Below are 18,158 nucleotides of genomic sequence, written 5' to 3' on the forward strand. Positions count from 1 at the left end.
ATCTCACATTCCCCATGATGATTAAGGGGAAAAAATGGTTTCAACTTCCTGCTCCCTTCTCTCAGTTTTGCAGAGCACTACATCCAAAACAACTCCTCTGCAACTCATGCACATTTGGAGTCTTTTTCTTGGCATTACTTGGGCTTTGAAAATGTTTCTGTTGGCATGGTTTCTCATAAGAAAAATCAAAAAGCACCAGCACAAATCCTTTAAGTAAAAAGCATTCAAACCAGCACAGCGAAACCTTTTACAGATCTGGGGTTTTACAGAAAAAGCTTGGTAGAAAATATGACAAGAGCTACAGCAACTGTTCTATGGTCAGAAAATAAAAGATTCTAATTTCATTTTGGAAATTATGGACACTGCACTCTGCTAGCAAAACAGGAGAGGTTCTACCCTAATTGTTTTCAGCAAAGTTTAAGAGCCAGCACCTGTGATGGCATTGAATGTGATGGTGAACACAGTACGGGTAACTTGAACATTTGGGAAGGAAACATTCATGCCAGACAATATACAGGTTTGAAGCAACATCTGCTGACTTCCAGATGTCTCATTCAAAAAAAGCTTTGCTCTTCTCAGGAAAGTAATGCCAACCATCCATTGAATCTTGCAAATAAACTGCAACACTGGTGTACACAGGTGAGTTTTCGAAATTGTCATTTGTTACGAATTACACAAGGAGCAAGCTGCATATATGTAGCTCCCACCAATCAGAGTAAAATGACCACTGCACAGTTTCATTTCTGGATGCAAATAGGAAACAAATGGAAATAGCTTAGTTTTGCTTCGAGAGTTTTCAGGAGGTTATCAATGAGCATACAAAGAGCCAGCTTTTTAATAACAATGCCATATAACTATATATTTGTAGGGGGTGACTCTTGTTATATATGCGTCTCAAAAGCCCAAGACAGTAGGATCAGCTGCCTTATTCCAAGAACATGTAACGGTAATAAACCATCCTGCTAAATCTCGACTCAATCCATAGAAGATTAAGAGAATGCCACCATATAAATGATTGTTTCAAGCATATAAATGTATATTGGTTGGATTTGTTCCCTGACCCAATTTATGAAAACAAAAGTAGGTCAGAAGATAGATTCTTGTGAGACACTGCTGTCAAAAATGCCGATGTATGATTATCCACACTGAATTCTTTCTGATAGATATTTCCCATATCTACAGCTATGACACTAAGGTAAGTCTACATAAAAGCAGCCTGTGATCTACAGTTTAGGCACAAATAAAGCTGCACAGTTCTGTTTATTTACTGAGGATTACATAGTAATAATATTATAAGTAACTAACTGCTGCTGCAGTAGGACAGCTTGATCTCAAGACTAAAAAGTATTATCAGATAAAAACTTTTTTCACTTGGTGATTTATAAAATATTCAAATACTTTAGAAACACTTTAGCCAGCAGACAAATGGAGGAAATGGAGTAGTAATTATTAATGTCTAGATGGCAGGGTGAGCTGATTTTCAGGAACTAGAAATAACACTTGAAGGCTCAGGTTAAAAATACAAGAAACCGGCTTTACAATTCAGTGCTTTTTACATTTTTCTTTTTTTAAGCATGGGTAGACTTTTTAAGTAACTTGCTTCAGTCCTGCTCCTTCAAAGACACACAGTACACAGCCTCATACATTTATTTTTATTGTATTTATTCTTTAAAAAACATGACTTATGAAAGGGCTAATTGGCATGCTGTTGACACCAGTATTAATTTTTTTTCACTCAAGACAATCCTTGGCAGAACAGAATATTAATTGTCTTTAACATAATTAGTAAATGGAACGTGTATCAAAACTTAAAACACTTCACAAACTTCTGTTACAAAATTATACAAATATTTATGTTGTATATTTTTCTGCAAGCGAATAGAGATTTGATATCTCACTAAAGGATAGTAAATATATCATATTTAATCAGTAAATGCCCATAGTACAGTTTCAGCCTAAATTGCCTGACTGTACTTACAACACACAATGAATCTGACATTCTCCAACGGTCTAAAATCACATAAAAATGTCAAATGCATGTACATAGATTTGTATAGTTATGATCTTCAAGCTCAAAAGAACAGATGTCTATGGCCAAATGGCTTTGAAATTGTTGTCTAAACCAAATGGGTGATATCATTGTGTATGTGGGCCTTTTTTAATGCAAATGTGAACTGTTTAGTCCTTCCAGTGTTGTTATAGGTACGGCCGGGTCCATCAGATCTTAAAGTCAGGTGAGTTCGTCTGCCTTTCTCTAAATAAAAGATATATGTTGAAGGACTCTGGAGGCTGGAGGAGAGGATGGAGTGGGAGTTCCTGCAGCTTGCGGTGCAGCTCTTTAAGAGAAGCCTCATCTGCGAGGAAAGAAGAATCCTGCCAGTCCCCTAACATAACTCAAAGCGCAGTCATTTAGCATGGTCAGTGAACTGACCAGTCTCCATCACTGCTGCTTTAACAAGGAAGATGAAACACAGAGAAAAGAGCTTAGGCTGAAACCTCTTGAGGACTGTGGGTCATCTAGGATTTCCCCCTTTACTAAACTCCTCTCATACCCTCATACAAACTCCCCAGGGAATGACCAAGGGCACTGTGCAATATGCCCGTCTTCCTTATACTAGCGCAGAGAGGCAGAGTGGCAAGAGAGGCAGGGATGAGATCTGTACCACTATTTCTCAGAGGAACTGTGCCAGGGTTGAAACATCAGTGAAACTGTGACCTACTCCCGTTGTGACATGAAGGCATCTGCAGCGCTCCCGGTCCTCTCTCCTTCAAAGGTGCTTGTCAAAACATTTCAGCTAGTCTCTATGCTCACTCTTTCTGTTCCTTTCTCTTGTTCTCCAATTCATACTCTTTGAGTTATGCTCTCTTTCATCCCACCTTATAACAAAGCATATCATCCAATCAGAGCACGGAAACCATTCATTACTTGTGCCCACAGATCAAAAAGAGAGAGATGAGAGACCAAGACAGAAGGGGAAATGGGAGGATCAGGGAGGAGAGAAGGGAGCAGATGGACAGCAGGGGCACAGAGTGAATGATGTGACACTGTCATTTCATTAAGAATGATGACTGCATGTGCTGGAGAAAAAAGCACATTTACTATAGGAAGAAATTCAGCAGTTTGTGCAATATGGCTGCAATCAAAACTCCATTGCTCTCCATAGGGAGTTTTCATGGAAAAAAAAAAAAAACAAGATAAAAAAAAAAAAGAAAGACTAATGAAGAAAATAACATGCATATTAATCAACTGTTCAACTTTTCGTTGGAACCATCCTGAATTGATTTCTCTTTTCTGTTTTTTTTGTTTTGTTTGTTTAACTGAGCAGCGCTCAAAACACCTGAAACTTTATCTTATTCACAAACAAACCAAGAAAGCATCAGCAGTGAAGCTGCCATGTAGGATACGAACCAGCTGTAATAAGCAACTTTGGGTGCCATGTCTAAATTCCAGACACCACACTTCCTGTCTTTGAGGCATACCCCGCCTTCATGGATCGATCCAAAACTGGTCCCGGGGACCCCAGTCTGGTCTCATGAAATTGTGTGACACATGACGTGTCACATCATGTAATGTATTATAAATATACAGCCATTAATAGATGTTTGTACAAACCTATATGTGTGTGTGTGTATGTATCTAAGGCCAAAGAAAGGAACCAAATGATCTGCAAGTGCACCCTCTGATGAGGTGAAGAAAGGGTCAGTGAGCAGATCAGACTCATAGCAGAGTTTAGATAATAGCAAATTTGCAATGCTAATGTTAGCAGCTGTACTACTGAATGAGCAATCATTATCATTGTTCAAAAATTCAAACGGTAAGTTATCTTCGTCATATTAGATGCAGCCAAACAAATTTGCATTTATCATGCGTCACCATGACAGCTAAAGGGCCTTTCAAGCTGATACAAAGAGTGGATTAGCATTACTGTTTTACTCAGCAAGAGCGGTGTAAAAGAAAACATGGGTGTATCTTTCCAAATCTGGAGAATGGATTGTATGGATTACATCCAAGCATAAAAGAGAAGGATAAAATTTTTTGATCAGATAAGACACAAAGTTTTACTTTGACAACTTTTGAATTAATACTTATTTGTTTGTAGCAAATAGCTCCAAAAGCATTACCATTTGGATATGTGACTGTTTTTTGCAGTTGGGTAAAGTTCATGTTGGGTCCAACATTAAAGTAATAGTTGGGTCCAGTTCAGTTTGCGTACAAGGTTTTGTACCCATGAAGAGCACTGGTCCCTCCCAAGGTTAGGATGACTCAGGACTGTACCGCTGCCAGATCATTTTGACACCACTTTGTGAGTCTACACATCTGCAGACATTCTTTGCTGGTCTTAACCATAGTTTATGTCAAATTGTTGAGGTATAAACATACTTGTCATGCTCTCCACAAAATGTACATAAACCCTACAAGGATAGGTTGTACTGAACCACGCGGCGTCTGACTATTCAAAGTCAAATTCAAAGTCAAATTTATTTGTATAGCACATTTCATGTACAAAACAATTCAAAGTGCTTTACATGAAATAAAAGCATTGCAGCGGGGAGTGGAAGAATGATTAAAAATACATTAAAAAATATATAGAGAAACAAATAAAATAATTAAAATGAATTAAAAACAAGCAACAGTAAAAGATACCGTGCACTTGACGTGGCATCAATATCGCGGCTTATGTACAAATTCACACCTGTCGTTGCATCGCTATTCCGGATTATGTACAAATTCACACCTGTTGTGGCATCGCTATCGCGGATTATGTACAAATTCACACCTGTTGTGGCATCGCTATCACGGATTATGTACAAATTCACACCTGTTGTGGCATCGCTATTCCGGATTATGTACAAATTCACACCTGTCGTGGCATCGCTATCACGGATTATGTACAAATTCACACCTGTTGTGGCATCGCTATTTCGGATTATGTACAAATTCACACCTGTCGTGGCATTGCTATCGCGGATTATGTACAAATTCACACCTGTTGTTGCATCGCTATCACGGATTATGTACAAATTCACACCTCTCGTGGCATCGCTATCACGGATTATGTACAAATTCACACCTGTCGTGGCATCGCTATCGCTGATTATGTACAAATTAACACCTGTTGTTGCATCGCTATCATGGATTATGTACAAATTCACACTGTCGTGGCATCGCTATCGCGGATTATGTACAAATTCACACCTGTTGTGGCATCGCTATCATGGATTATGTACAAATTCACACTGTCGTGGCATCGCTATTGCGGATTATGTACAAATTCACACCTGTTGTGGCATCGCTATTCTGGATTATGTACAAATTCACACCTGTCGTGGCATCGCTATCGTGGATTATGTACAAATTCACACCTGTTGTGGCATCGCTATTCTGGATTATGTACAAATTCACACTGTCGTGGCTTCGCTATCGCGGATTATGTACAAATTCACACCTGTTGTGGCATCGCTATTCTGGATTATGTACAAATTCACACCTGTCGTGGCATCGCTATCGCGGATTATGTACAAATTCACACCTGTTGTGGCATCACTATTCCGGTTTATGTACAAATTCACACCTGTCGTGGCATTGATATTGCGGATTATGTACAAATTCACACCTGTCGTGGCATCGCTATCGCGGATTATGTACAAATTCATACTTGTCGTGGCATCGTTATCGCGGATTTTGAACAAATTCACACCTGCCGTAGTGGAGATTGAGATTAAATCATCATTGTCTTTCCCACATACACTTCAACATGTGAGCAGGGAGGAGATAGAATGCCCAGCCTTTTAAGAAAAAAAATGTATTTACTTATTAATTAATTTGAATTATTTATCTATATTAGAACCATCGACACTGTATTGAGCAGCCCACTTTTACTCCTGAAGTGCAAGCATCTCATGAAATTGATTCAGTTTGCTACCATCAAATAGTATTGCAACAGCCCCATGAGTATGGTGTACCTGTCCATATGCAGCTGCATATCAAGTGCTCCAGTGTAGCTCCACTACAACAGTAACATGCTGCTTGTATTCTAAAACTGAGTAAGAATAATTCTGTAATTTGTGTTAATGTATCAAGGAATGGGATCAATCCAGCACTTACTTTATTACTTTAATAACATTTGCTGTTGATAAATTTTTTTTGTTGTAGTAAGCAGGATTTATTCGACTGATTTTTCCTGTATCAAAGTATTTTTGCTCCTGTATTGGTACGTTTACTTGATGATTAAATTATCTGAGTATATATACATACATACATTAACCTCCACAAAAAACACCCTCAATGTACTTCAATGCAAATAAAAAGCTAGTTATCCCACAGCTTCACTCTCAACTCAAGATCCTTCTTTCCTTGAACCTTTATGGGTAACTGTTTTGTGAATCTGAGTAGCACTCCTTGTGATAAGTAAACTTAATTTACTGCGTTAAATTTGGGGAATAATCCTTAAAAATATCAATGGTTTGTGTCCAAGTCACAATAGAGATCACACACATTATTAGGAAAGTCAACTTTTCCCCCCATTATAAGCCCTAGAGAAGTAAACTAACAGATAGCAACACACTGTGATTGCAGTCTACCTCCGATTGGATTAGCAAAGCACACAACGTTGTTTACATTAGCAAATATCTTGTGTTTGCATCATGAATACACGTATACAGTGTCTGCTGCTCCACAGAGTGAAACAGAGAAAATTATAACATGGAGAGCTACTCGTGGTTATATGTGGTGATATTAGTATTTTGGTTAGAAAATGCATGTATTCAAACAGTAAGAGAATACAATATATTGAGAAAGGCATAAGATGTGGCATTACAAAGTGAAATATCCAACAATGAAGAGGGGAAAAACACCTGAGTACAATTTTGAGGTACTATTGTTGAACATTGCAATTTTACATTTCTAACTGCTTCAAATCTACTACATTCAGAAAGAAAACACTCCCATTATACAGCACTAGATTTTTTTTTCTTATAACTCTCAGGTCAGGTAACATTTCAGATGTTAAGAACCTAGTAAATGAATAGTCTAACTCATGCCATTGTAACCTCAAATATAGCGTGCCTCAACAGGTCGTTCAAGCATGGGTATACTCACCAAAAGAGGCTGCTTAAATCTTTTCCTAATGCACTTAGTAGCATGTCTATCCTTTGTGCTCTAGGGGCAACAATGCATTCAGAACCAGTTCAAAAGCTATCACTTCTCAGGGACAAGCTTGTACTTGGGATAACATGAAGTGATGACATTACAATATATTATACAGGTGTTGGTTTCTGCTAATCATGACTTTTGAGTTAATTTGGATGGTTTTCATTTTCGATTGGAAGACAGACATCTGCCACACAGAGCAGGGCTGAGAGTGAACTGCCAGTTGTCTTGCAGTGAGGCTAAATTGATTGAGCTTGTCTTATTTTGTCCGCAAGTTGTGCTGTCAGTGTCAGAACCTCCATGTTTGATATTACTATCACTAAACATGTGTTCTGTAAAGAAAAGCAAGCTGTGCCACACTTCTGTTGCCCCGGCCCCTGCACCTTCAGTGAAAATTAGCACTTGTATCCCAGTGTTGTGTCCCCATCAGTGCCGATTGGAGTTGAGGCCGATTAAAAACCTGTAACTACTGTAGAGTCATTTGACCCATTTGGCACTTAATGTCAATTAAACACTTTTACGCACTCAAAGGTCAGCTAATTGAAAAATGAATTCTCATCTAGTTGCAATAGTAAAATGCCACTTTCACATTATTGTATTAGTACTACGTCTGTGTGTGTCTGTTCATATATATGTATATATATATATATATAAACATATATATATATATTAGTGGTGGGCATAGATTAATTTTTTTAATCTAGATTAATCTCACTGAAATCTTGAAATTAATCTAGATTAATCTAGATTAAAATGGCTCATTCAGAATATGCGTGCTACCCAAGTAATGACTAAAAATCAGTCTTTGAGATAGGGTTTCTTAATACAGGGGGTGCATTAAACCAGGGGCTCATTTCCTGTTTCCAAAACCCATCACTGATTGCTTGAGAAAGCTGTTCTACTTTGATATTTGGTGAAGAAAAAAAAACATGCTCAATAAAATGTACTTGTGTTAAACGGGTTATTCAGTTAAACATGGAAATTAGTACGGTAAGCCTACAAGGTTTACATCAGTAGCTTTTTGTTAATCAGTCCAAGCGCTACTTTTCCTTCTTCTACCAGTCACTAACCCAGCTTATTCACATGCATGGCTCCAGCAGTTTCTCTAGCTTCGCCAACTTCTCATATTCAGCACTTGTTGGGAGGGCCAGATGGTGCTGCTGTTGAGAAAGCGTTGTGTGCAGTGCGTCTCTGTTGCGCCTCACGCGCTTGATCATCTCGAGGGTGGAATTCCACCGTGTTGGAACATCTTGCACGAGCGGCTCCTGAACTTGCCCAAGGGAGGTTTGCTGGACTTTCAGCTCGTCTGCGTTGGCCGGACTGTGTTTGAAATGTCCCACCATTTTACGACACTTGAACTATCCCCGACCTCCATAAACTGCCTAGCACAGGCTTCTGCAAAGTGGCGTTCTTCTGTTTTCATAACGGCAGACAAAGTACATCGGCCTACACCCGAGCTAAAATATCAAGGTAAAAGTCATCACAGTTTGCTTACCTATTTTGACCCAGTTCCCAACCCAATTTTGAGAATAGATTAACAGCGATATTTTTTATATCGCCCGATAAGACTCTCAAATTATCGCAGCACGTTAACGCCGATAACGGCCCACCACTAATATATATATATATGTATGTATATAATCATATCAAAGAAAGGCAAGGTGATCACAACTACAACTACCAGAGGGAACCATAGCAGATGATAAGGACAGCTATAAATTCTTTGAGATCCCACAAGCAAATGGCAACCATGAGATGGCCACAAGGAAGTCAGCCACAACCAAGTACCTACAAAGAGTAAGTTCAAGTCCTGAATAGCATAATGGGAAGAACTAAGTTCATGCACATGCACCCGGCTTGTCATCAGATACCCCGCTGGCATAATAACCTGGCCAAAGGAGGCGAAAGAAGCCAATGATATCAAGACAAGGAAGCTCCTCACAATGCACAAGGGGTTTCATCCCAACTCAATACCCTGATTGTACACCTAGCGGAAAAGATGGATATCTGTTGTTTCAACTAGGATAATACAACAAATAGGCACTAATCATGGCAACTCAAGAACAGGCCCTGAACACAAGCGCAATAGAGGCTGGGTCTACCACACCAGACAGGACCCCAGATATAGGCAGTGCAAAGATGCCTCTGAGACAGTCCAGCACAGAGTAGCAGGATGTAAGATGCAGGCAGCCACAGCATACATGCAACGCCATAGCCAAGTAGTAGGAATATTGTACAGGAACATTTGTACTGAGTATAGGTTGGATGTCCAAACGTCAAAGTGGGAGATACCTCAAAGTAGTGGAGAATGACAGAGCCAAGATCTTGTGAGATCCAGACTGATAAAAAGGTGAACCGAACATTGTGGTGGTCGCCAAACTGCAGAAGAAAGCATTAGTGATAGATGCAGCAATTCCAAGTGACAGCAACGCCTAGAAGAAGGAACATGAGAAGCTTGAAAAATACCAAGAGTTAAAGGAGGATGTTGAAAAGATGTGAGACCTGAAGGCAACAGTAGTGCCAGTGGTAATTGGAATGGTTGGGAGCCGTGAACCCAAACTGGGAGTCGCTCCAACAGATAGCAGGAACTACGTCAGTCCAACAAGATCTCAGTCCAGAAGAGTACAGTTGTAGGAACAGATGATACTACATAGTCCTCTAGGACTTGCCCAGTTGCCTAGTCCTAGAGGACTGGAGCTTGAAAGGAGGGGGTTGCTGTCATTTTCTGCTTTTATTTAATTTGGTTTCATATATGAACGAACGCCACTTGAGTTGAGAGAGTAAAATATCTTTAGTTTAGGACATAAAATACCAGATTGGCTTTGAAATTTAATGTCAGTTGCCTAGAAATAATGCATATAGACACTGTTCTTATGTCTTTAAAAAAGTTGTAAAATATCTACTTGCTAAATGTACACATTGAACATATATGTACTTTTCAGAAGTATTTCATGGCAATGTATTTTCTTTAAGACTGAACTTCTGAAGAGTCCAGCAGTATTAGCAGCAAACCGTTTTTTCCTCTAAATTCAAACGTGGGGACTCCATGGATTGGACTGTTCGATTGTTAATACCTTGGGCAAGTTCCAGAACAATTCTAACAGTAGATAAGGACACTGTACTTTTACAATGTTTCGGTAGGTGTCCACAAGAAAATCCATAAGAATGTAACAATTCCTCACCCATTGGGACAGAAATGTGTCATTATATGATAAAGGTAATCTTTCAGAAAAAAATTGTGTTGACTTGCTGTGACCCAAACTGTGCCAGAAAAACATCCCATCTATATCTGCTTCAGAGGATTTTGACTGAATATGGCAGAAACACAACGAGTAACGCCCCAGGTATTTCTCTGGGAAGGAGGTTTGTGTGAATACATTCATCACTCCTGGGACACATGTGGGATTGAGTGACAGGAAACATTCGTTGATCTAGGTCAGTGGGGTGTGGGTCAAAAAGAGCTCCCTGTCTGTTTATGTACATTGGCACACAGTTGTTGTCAGTGCACCTGATAACATGTTGACTCATCAACAGGGCTGTATCCCAGTGACCTCACACTTGAGAGAAAATAGGATTTGCACCTGACAAGCAGAAGAGCAAGTATATAGAAAGAGGGTTGCACAGGATGTGGCTTTTAAAAGGTCCGACTGTATGTGTGAAATGCACAGCGAGTCAAGTTTTTTTTAATATGCCACTGAAAATTGACAAATGCTCAGAATTCACACATAGAAATGTAAATATGTCACTAGCCACTCATGCTTTATCAGATTAGATTTATGTTGTGCAGTTTCAGCTCTGCAGATAAAAGCGTTGAATTTTTAAATTCTAAAAGATTAAAACGATGATTTGTATAAGGCTTAGACATCATGGTCATGAGGGTATTTTGTTTATTAAATTGAGCTTTCCTTTAGTCCCCGAAGAAACCGCTGCAAAGTTTACACAGGGATACCCCTCATCAATTTAAATTCAGTCCTGATGATCATTCTGAAAATCACCTGGGGGAGAACGGCGCCTAGCCCTACAATACAGTCGTTCACACAGCAATTATGTGTGTCTCAGTATAAATTAGGTCAATGCACATAAGAACCCAAGGTAATCACTTCATGCCTCACGGCTGCCATCAAGGACGCTTAAATCGTTCGCTGGAATGTAATTGCTCTAAAAAATAAGTGGTAGCTGAGTTTTATTGCTAATAAGCATAGTGTATGTCTCAGTGTTGGTTATCATTACACTAATGTATTTATCTGGCTTGATTTGAGCTCTCTGTGTTTCTGGCTGATGTCCCTGTAGCTGAGCTTCTCTTGATAAGGTTGGAGGTAATTACTGGGGGCCTGCACGACTGAGCAACCAAGGGCATGTCTTCTTCTGCTTTGACCAAACAACGGGGGTTTTCCCTGGTTTGTATTGCAAGGACTCCCTGATTCTTCCCTTATGTTCTCATCAAGCTCTTCTTCACTGTCAGCACCCTCCTCTGTGTATTCTGTACATACATCGTGCTTGTTTGTTTTGCACACATGCATGAGCATATGTGTATTTGTTCAGCATATTGCAAAAAATAAGTCTGTCTCTTGCGGGGTATTTGATTCTGTGTCAAATGAAAGGAGAACATGGTTCCTCCCTTTCTTTCCCCTTTTCTAAACTGGGCCATGAGCTCTACAGTGCTGCAAGTAATTACCAACCTTATGGGAAGATAAAGGGGGAGAGAAGCTGGGGAGGAACGACGCCAGCCAACATCTTATAGGAATATTTGTCCAGAAATAAAATAAGAAGGAACCACAAGAGCAATGGTACAGGGCAATGATGGAGGGATAGTGATCTAAAGACACAGAGGGTGACAAGTATGAGGGAGGCAGAGAAATGATGTTGTAGAGGAGGAAGAAGAGGGGTAGCAGGATGGGGCAAGGTTAAAAAAGAATAGAAATAGAGGAGGTGCATACCATCGCTCGCAGCTCCAACAATAACCTCCTAATTTGAATTCAAGGCTTCATAAATCATTTACTTTGACAATGGCCGCAGTTCACATAAGTGAGGTGGAGTTATTGCAGCTTATTAACAGTGCTGACAAGAGCATGTCAAACATGAGCAGGAGCAAATAGGACTCACACTGCTTCCCTGACACACATTCAATAATCACACACATGCTTTGTTAGCATTACGACAGGAACATATCAGTGACCGTTAGCAACACACTCAGCTTAGAGGATGGGGAGTGATGTGAGGCGGCACTGTCCTAGGGCTTCACAGTGACATCAGTAACATTATAGCACCATCTTTTATCTCTTTACTTTGAATCTTGTTTTTAGGCTTTCAAATATACAAAAACACAGTAACACAAGGACATGACTCGGATCTCAACTATCCTTCTCTCCTATGGACCCTCTAGCAAGGACACAAATAGCCTCTTTAATATATGCAGGGCAAACAAAGAAAAGTATCTTCTGCACTCCCGCAGGGTTCAAAACTCTGTCAGAAAGTGTGATGATCACATCAGTGAACTCGTTGACAGATGACAAAGGATTTCATAATTTGAACTTGCATTGATTTACTTGCTGATGTACTTCACTATAGCCTATACACTGTGTGCTTTTCTAACACGGGGGAAGGAAAGCCTGAGTGCAGATGCCTAAGGGCAGCTTTTCAAAGGAGGAGGGAATTCATTGTAGATTTTAAGCCAAACATTATGAGAGATTAAGTTTTGCTGATGCAGTTTCGATACATGTGTGTGTGTGTGTGTGTATACATACCCCAGCTTGGATAGAAATCTACAGATATGGATACAGACACAAAGAAGAAGGCACATGAAAGAGAGTAAATAAATATCATCGGATTTCTGAAAGCATTCGTGTTAGAGAGCAAAGCAGATGCTACGCATTTCATCCACCAGATGAAAATTTACAGAAACATTGAAACCTTATCTTAAAAAGAGAGAGGACAATAGGCCTTTTCTGCTGCAGAAACGTCTTAACTTCATGTAAAGATGTAACCAATGTTTTCCAATGTTCTCTGATCACTGCTCCCACTTTGAGAGGAAGCTCCTGGATCTGGTGGTAGAGCTCAGGAGGTCTCACATCTGTGTTCCCTCTGAGATATCATGAGAAAAGTGTTTGTTTGATTGTGCAGTACATATAGGATTATTATAATATACTAGGTGTGTTTGTTTTTGTTCTGTTATATATCTGACAGTGTTGACTGTTAAATGTATTGCCCATTGGAGCAATCACTAGAATTTTCCATTTCGTTGTGTGACTTGTTACATTTACAATCATGTTAAAAAGAAATTACTCTTTCCTTCAATTCTAAGATTTTAAATATCAAGTATAATGGTAAAATCATCTGGTTCTTACCAGGTCCTTAACTGTGATGAATAAATGGTCAAATGAACATCTGGCCTATAGAAAAAAAAGATCTTTTAGCATGACTGCTGAAATTAAGTTCAAAATATACAACTTGCATTTATCAAATTTTAAGTCATTTTCAAACAACAACATCTTAAGCAGACAAACAAAGGTTTGGTGGTAATTATTTGGAAATGGTCTTTGTCAGTCTTTGTTAATAATCAAGTATCCAATGTAGTATGTTGTTTGCTGTTCTTCTTCTCTGGGTGTATTTACCTTGTAAGCACGGTGCTTAAAGCACCCAATGTTTTTTTTTCCAAAATTATCATGTTTTTTTTAATCTATTTTATTAATTTCCTTTTTTTCTTTTTTTTTGTCATGTCACTGTAAAACATATTTTGAATCAGAAATAATAGCATTGCACCCAAGTTTGATCTTAACCTGATTAGTCACTACAAACAATCCCTGGCCTCTGATTCAGGAGCGATTTAAGCAGTTAGACATTTTGTTGGCTGCACAGAACATTAAAGTTGTCGGACCAGCAGCTGCCAGTGAACACTATAGTGTGGCCAAAGGAAGTTGAACTCCTACTGTGGGTTCTTCTGTTATTAATCTAAATGTCATTACATTTAAATATAGATGAAAATATGTATTTGTGCCAGCTTTCTGGGGTTGTCTGTCCCATGAAGTGCCTTTGCAGAGACCTTGCAAGTTGTTTGGATAGGTTTGGGAAGCTCTTAGTTTTTGGTCCTTAGATCCCAGAGAGCTGCATGTGGGAACTGAAAACATCGTCCTTAACTGGTTATAAATGGTAACACAACCAAACAGGATACTGTCAAATTGATCTCAACCATGTGAGGTTTTGATTTGGTATTTCAGTAAAATGTACTCACTTGATTTTCTCACTAACTTTTCTTTTTTAAATGTACATGCAAATATACTTTTTGATTCATGTGAGCACTCCTTGGTTCTCTTGCAAAGTGTCTGCCATTCACGAGTGTTTCCTTGTCTTTGTCCTCTTATCACTACCTCTATAGGTGTCCTCCATCCTCTCTGTCTTTCTCTTGTTAGAGGTAAATTCAATCGACCTTTGTCAGCTTTAATCAAAGCAGCCACAGATTCAATTTAGCAGGTGTGTGTGTGGTAGGTTAAGGTGGAATCTTTGGGAGAACAGGACACAAAAGGGTGTTCTTTGTACACACACCCCCTAGCCCGCCTCACTTTGAATAAGACTTCAGGCTTTAGTAAACAGGCTTTGTAAAGCTGAACATGTTTTCACAAGACAACTCTTAATCTGCAACTCGAGTTCCTTTATCCCCTCCAGTCCACTGACTTTATTATGTCTTCAGTCTGTAAATGGAAACTCAGATAATCTGTCAAAATGAAAACTAATACATAACAAAATCTCTTAATCTGTGGTTAGTTTTACTTATATAAGAAACTCTGAAAGATTAAATCAACTTTGTGTTTCATTGTGGTTTTAATCTGATTAGTACATCTTGAACAAAATTTAAGGGATGGACCAAATCTTCCACTTCTACTCATGAATAGCTGCAGCCGCATTCTCATCAACAACTCTTGGTTCAAGATATTTTAGATCCCAGTGGTGAAATAAGGGTTGTTCAAAGCTGAAAATCCAAAGGCCCTAGTAGGATGAGTTCAATCCCAATCAACCACTAATCGTTTGTTTGTCTGATGTTGATATTGGTTTTTGAAATCTTATTATAATTTGATGAATGCTCGCCATGTAATGGTAACTCTGTTTTAACAATCACAAAAAACAATTTGTTCACAAGCAAAAGTTTGATTTGAACATCTCCAACTCTAGTTTCTATTAATTGGAAGCTTATTTTAGAAAATATGTTTCAGTACATTTAAGCTCACACCACATGTATGAGCTGCCGTGGCTCAGTGGTTAGAGTCGGTCGTCCAATAACTGGAAGGTTCGATTCCCACTCTCGCCACTCAAAATCATTGGTGGAACTGACAACTGGAGGGGTGTCAGTCCCCCTCCTTGTCACGGTCAAGGTGCCCTTGAGAAAGGCACTGTATCCCCATGCTCCCTGGGCGCTGCGAATGGCTGCCCACTGCTCCAGGTTGGCATCTGTCTCAATGAGTTTGTGACCCTATGCATGTACATGTGTGTGTCAACAGGTGCCAACCTGGATGGGTTGAAAGCAGAGGACAAATTTTGTGTGTATGCATGTATAAAATCTGATCTTAATCTTATGTGAACCCATGTCCTGAATGTCAAAACACTTTCTTAGTGCACCTCCTTTCATGTACGTGGAAAAATGATGTAAGTTGAATTAGGTTTAGTGATATAAGTATGATGTCACCTGTTCAAGCATCTGTAAGCAGCACATGTGCTTCCACATGATTATTGAAAAAGTTGGAAGCTAAGTTTTGAAATGAAGCAAAAAGAAAATTTGAATTGAGCATGCATACAAGCTGTCTGTTGTCATGTTGTAATTATTTGTTTATAGTTGGCAATATAAACCTGAAGTGGAAACAACTGGCTAGCTATGGAGGGCAAATTTCAACCAGACGGAATTCTTTTCTTAAAATTCATTTCAACCTCTTTTTCAACAAACAAAACCACCTCAAGTGTAAGTAAAAACTCTTTTTACACAAGCTTGTTTTTACAGTCCATCCACATTGATATAGGGTTATATAATGTGTGAAGCATAGGCCAGCTAACTAATTTTCAAAGTGCATTGAAAAAGGAGAAACATGCTTCAAATCAAGAAAATATTCTTTCTACAGAAATTAAACAAAGGAGAATTGAGGATGTGGTTTTTCATTAAAACTGTACTTACTTTCCTTCCTTACACAAACTTCCTGTAAAATCCTTTTGACACTGGGTAAAAATAAAAAAAAAGCCTCAAATATCTAGCTTTCATCTGCATTGGGAAAGCAAGTTTACTTTCTGTAGCTTTTTGCTGTTAGTTAGGGCAGTCTCAAAACTATGTAGAACAATCTGAGATGTAGACTACTGTAGTTTGTGCTGGTGTTGTTGTTGGTCCTTTAGCTTTGTCCTGTCATTTCTATTCCTCAAAAAAAAATACCCATTATAAATAGAAATGTGTAAAACTACACATAGCATCATCTCTGAGGGACACATATTCTTAAACACAAGTCAATAGATAAATACCCATAATAATTTATGTAGTTGTGTACTCGGTATAGTTTGAGACAAACATGTAGGTACTAAGACTAATCTCTCTTGATTCAGCAGAAGTTACTCCAGCTCCTATTAGGAAACTTATGTGCTGCGATGGAGAACTGAAAGTCTGGGCACAGCCCTAGAATAAGTTGTAAAAACTTGTTTATTGACTGTTGTGCCTCACATGACAGATATGAAACTAAAAGGAGCAACAACACATGAATGAAAAGAGGCCAACACAGTGAGCTGCCAGATGCTTGTCTTCAGAGCAGCTGGCAGCTCACTGTGCTTAGATGACCACTATTCTCAGACACTGTGGTCCCCCTGAGCCTGTAGAATAGTCAAAAGCAATCCCTTCATTTTGGTAGTTGGTTTACAGGGTTATCCCGAGGAGATAGTAACTGTTATAGAATGAAATTCCACTTAAATAAGAATACATAGATCTCAGCCCACTGAAGATAATCATGCTGCAGTTGGCAAAGCGAAAGGAGTTAATTGCCCTGTACTTTCAGGTGTAGTTATATTTTTGCACAGATGTGTAATTCATGGTGTATAAAGGGTGTGTGACAAGCTGATTTATATCTCTTTGTAATCCCACCCACCTTCCCTTTAATCTCCACTGGCGTCTCTCCTTACTTCACTGTTGATATTTTTCCTTACCTTACATCTGTCTCCATCCCATCTTTGCAACCCGCCTCCATCTTTGGATAGTTTTCTTTGACATCAGAAATATCTTTACTTTTCTCTTTGGGCTCGTGTTTACCTTCACAGATAGCTGCCTCCATCTCTTTCTCCCTGTCTCCCGCTCTCTTTCTCTGACCCCTGTCACAGTCAGTAAAGTTCTGATGAGAAGCTACATAACACTGCATTGTCTGATCAGGTGTTGTTGAGTAAGCGAGTTTGCTGCCCTGATCTCTTGGGGTCAGCTTAATGCTATCCTCTACTGGATCTCTCCTTGCAACCTGGTCTGCTGCCTGCCAGCCGGGCCTACATTTGTTCTCCAACTGTCGACTGGCCCAGGCGATGCTTACTCCTACAACATACTACTACACTTCCATGCCAAATAGCATACTCTATGCAACAAGATGTCTAGGTTTGCTTGATGTTAGTATGCATTAGATTCTAACGACTCAGCTGGCAGTGTTCAGATTTATACTTTGTTTTTATTTTTGTGATAACGTCTCCTTAAAGTCAATTTCATTCTGTCAAACTGTATCCGTCTGGAGTATGTCATGTATTTAACTCATTTTGAATCAAAATATCTTTTCCTCCTTGAGTTTAGTTGTTTTCCTTTTTAATTTTTTTTTTGCACTTCTATGCTCATTCTATGTAACTTAGAGAACAATACTGAAGGTGATATACTGGAGCAAGTAGTTCAATGTCCCTCCCTTTTCAAGTCAGATTCCACCTTGAACAAACCAAGAGGTGGATTATTGATTAATCGCTATAAATTAATGAGCTGAATTGATCTGAAAAGAGGGCAGCAGTGCAGATCACTGACAGTGAA

General features: G+C 39.1%; 1 protein-coding gene across 1 annotated transcript in view; it reads right to left on the reverse strand.

Annotated features, from left to right (window-relative positions):
- The window catches only part of fgf11b (fibroblast growth factor 11b), a 41,042-nt gene that overhangs the window by 12,690 nt on the left and 10,194 nt on the right, over positions 1-18,158 (reverse strand). The gene's annotated exons all lie outside the window — the stretch shown is intronic.

Source organism: Odontesthes bonariensis, chromosome 16, assembly GCF_027942865.1.
Source record: "Odontesthes bonariensis isolate fOdoBon6 chromosome 16, fOdoBon6.hap1, whole genome shotgun sequence".
NCBI classification, from domain to species: Eukaryota; Metazoa; Chordata; class Actinopteri; order Atheriniformes; family Atherinopsidae; genus Odontesthes; species Odontesthes bonariensis.